Source organism: Parasteatoda tepidariorum, chromosome 2, assembly GCF_043381705.1.
Source record: "Parasteatoda tepidariorum isolate YZ-2023 chromosome 2, CAS_Ptep_4.0, whole genome shotgun sequence".
Classification (NCBI taxonomy): domain Eukaryota; kingdom Metazoa; phylum Arthropoda; class Arachnida; order Araneae; family Theridiidae; genus Parasteatoda; species Parasteatoda tepidariorum.
Genome location: NC_092205.1, coordinates 72,865,913 through 72,869,313, shown reverse-complemented (window position 1 = coordinate 72,869,313; position 3,401 = coordinate 72,865,913). Strand labels below are relative to the sequence as shown.

The 3,401-nt window shown below is 27.2% G+C and overlaps 1 protein-coding gene across 2 annotated transcripts in view; it reads left to right on the top strand.

Annotated features, from left to right (window-relative positions):
* The first annotated feature begins 492 nt into the window (after window positions 1-492).
* The window catches only part of LOC107457381 (Exchange protein directly activated by cAMP), a 274,203-nt gene continuing 271,294 nt past the window's right edge, over window positions 493-3,401 (top strand). Inside the window, exon 1 of one of the 2 annotated variants that reach the window (XM_071177747.1) lies at window positions 493-1,041. The gene's annotated coding sequence lies outside the window, so the exon portion shown is untranslated. The remainder of the gene's footprint in view (window positions 1,042-3,401) is intronic. The other variant, XM_071177748.1, reaches the window with a different exon arrangement.

The window sequence follows — 3,401 nt, the reverse complement described above, 5'->3', positions numbered from 1 at the left end:
AATATATTTTAGTAATTATTTATTTATAATTTTTCCAAGAAATTTAGATTGAAAATGAGATTTCAATCATCTTAGAATTAAATAGACTGCCTAATTAAAATTAAATGATAAATATTATATCATTCTATTTTCTTTTTTCAATTTCTTTTCTTGCAACTATACAATTAATTAAATCATTACTTGCTAATTTACATTTTTGCTTTCTTAATCCCCATGCTATCAAAGCAAATGTAATAACTTGCGTTTTTAATAAATTAACAGCAATCTTCAATAATTTTTGTAATTACTCACTTTTATATAAACATTTTGAAGTAAGTAAATTAAATTATACACTTTTAAATCAATGGAAAGAAATAAACTTTTTAATCTCTGGTGGGATTTTAAATTCTCTATTGTCTACTTATTATGTATATTTATTTAAATATTTTTCTGTGTTAATTTTTCAAGCATTAGAGGAATAGGTAAACATTTTGATAGAGGGCGCTTTACGGCATTGATCAGATGCACATGTTTGAGCTTTGCTGTTACCTGCCATTCGGTAACGTGAAATCGTTTGGATATGAAGTTGGAAATTTCGAGAGGTACTTGACTATGTGCAGCGAACTAATGCTCTTAAAATGTAATCACATTGCATAAATCATGATTAGTGTTCTAGGTTTAGATAAGGATTTTATCCAACATCGTATACAGTTTGAGATGGTTTTATGAAATGTGTTTTATTTTTATTTGTTTGGTAAATTGTGAATATTCAAATGGATTATTGGATTTCTCTAATTAATGTTGGATATTGGAAACATGAGAAATATATATTAATGTTTAAGAACATATTAAATGTTTAAAATTAATTATATAACTTTAGCGATATTAACTCTCTTTGAACTTACGTAACGCAGGAAATATTGAAGTGACGAATAATAATTGTATTACACTTTGGAATTAAAATAGCTTCTTTAATTGAATTGGAAAATTTTTGGATATCCACTTGGATAAATGCATTCTTTGCTGTTTCTTGGATATAATTACATAACATCATCCTATAAGGTAAGATTTTGAATTATTTCACTATATCGTTTAGTAATTTGTGCTTAAAAGTAAAGAAAAATATAATTCAACAAAAAGCATTTTAAATTAAAAAAGTTCATAAATAAGTACATGTTAATGTTTAAAAGCATGTTAAATGTTTAAAAAAGTGTTTACTAACTTCGGCAAAAAAATTTCGCATTTGAACTTTTTTTAAAATACTAAAATTTCAATCTGGATTTTGTCTGGATAAAATAACCATACCGTATGGTAATGCCATTTTTGGTAAAAGGAAATATAATTGTGGTAGTAAAACCATAATATTCAATATTTAAACTAATCATTTGGTAATTTTTACATTCCTATAGTAATCGGAATTTCTGGTTTTCGAAATTAAAGTTCTTCTTACCACACATTTAGTAAAAATTACAAAACTAAGAAATAAATTTAACCTGATAAATTTTTTATGTCATGCTAAGGTATCATGATAAAATTACCAAATTTTATCACGTATTATTAAACCGTATTTTATTGTTACTTTTACGAAAATCATTACCAAAGTGCTTCGGTCAAAAACAACAGATCTTTTTGGTATTTCCAGAATTCTTTTTGATGTTACAGCCAGAAATACGGAATTTTTTTTCCTTATTCTAGTAATTTTGACCATATTGTTTTCTCAGTATGTGATAAATATTTGAACAAAATAGTTCTTTAATTGTTTTGCATTGCATTCATTACTTGCTATTGTATATAGTTACATAATTTAACTCTATTAAGAAATAATTTAGGATAATTAAATTTGTTAAATAACTTTATGTTTCACAAAATATTTGAAATTATTGTAACAAACAGAATTTTTGAAATGAATCAGTAAAAAAGGAAATGTATAATTTGTTTAAAAACATGTATTTTTTTTTAATGAATGTCTAATTTCAGTACAATCTTGTTCCCAATCTTGTACAGATTTGAATATAGCAAAAAAAAACAAACATTAAAGATATCAATAATTTGATAAAAATAACTCAATTTTACTAGATCAGTTTCTTTATTTGAGCTTTTTTAGATACCCGTTTTTAGATCCATCCATTGGAAATAATTACATAATATCACCACTTAAGATAAAATTTTGAGTCTATTTTTTATCATGTTCAATTAAATTGATTAAATTATAAAAAAGATTTAAAATTATCCTTATTTTTATATAAAATTAGTTAACAAAATAAGCATTTTTATATATAATTCAGAAGCAACTTGAAATATTAAAAATATTAATTAATTGCAGGATGTCAAACAACGTTTTCCAAACATAGCTTGTGTAAGAAATTCGCTCTTAAGATTGAGTCGAAAATTTTTAACAGAAGGATACAATCAGATTCATAATGTGTATTTTATTAATTCTTTGCTACAAAAAAGTTAACTATTTCCTTACCATTACTGTTAGTTAATTACTAGTTGACTATAAAAGGTTGAAGCTTATGCTACTATCAATCACTGTAAAAAAATACTCGTCATTTGCAGTTTCCCCGTATATTTAACTTTAAAGCTGCTTTGTTGAAAAAAAGATTTTTCTATCACATTGATCCCAAACGGATTAAAACCGTAAGTGGAAATTACAGTTTTTGTCATGCAATTTAGCGTTCCGTATTAAAACTTTACATTTTCTCCAATCAATGATAATTTCCTACACTTGTTCTTGTTTTTTAGCAATTATGTTATGGTTTTATAATAATATAAATAAAACTGCATGACAAAACTGCGATTAAAATTTTTTTTCGTCCAGTACAACATGGAATCGAAATTCTCATTATTGCAATTTCCTCATAGTAGAACACTTGAAGTTGCTGTGGCTTATGGGCATAGCACTCGCCCTTGAATGAAGTGACCCAGGTTTGAATCCCAGCGATTCGAACTCGTTGGTACCTCCTACTAGTTGTTTCAAGTTCTGCAGATGTAAAATAATCACATTTAGAGAGAGTACAGATTTACTTATAAAACTTCATAGAGAAAAAAATTATTCTTATGTGATAAGCTTATTTTTTGTTTGTAATAACCTGTTTTGTTACGGTAAAAAAAAACAGTCATATAACAGATTTTCTTCGCTAATATTTACAGAAAAAAACTATTTCTTTTATGGTCGCGGGTTCGAATCCTGCTCAGGGCATGGATGTTTCTTTCTCTCTCTGTGTGTTCTATGTCCTTTCTCCTTTGTGTGTGATTGTGTGAATTTGACCCATCCTATAAACGGGTTTGTGGTTGTGTGACGTGGGTGACGCTGCTCCACCGCCGTGGCTTCGTCACAGGTGCTCACTGGGTAACGAGAAGAGAGTAGCAGTTCTGGCATTTCTGAAGCCAATGGGAAATAGACCCAAGTGCCCACCATT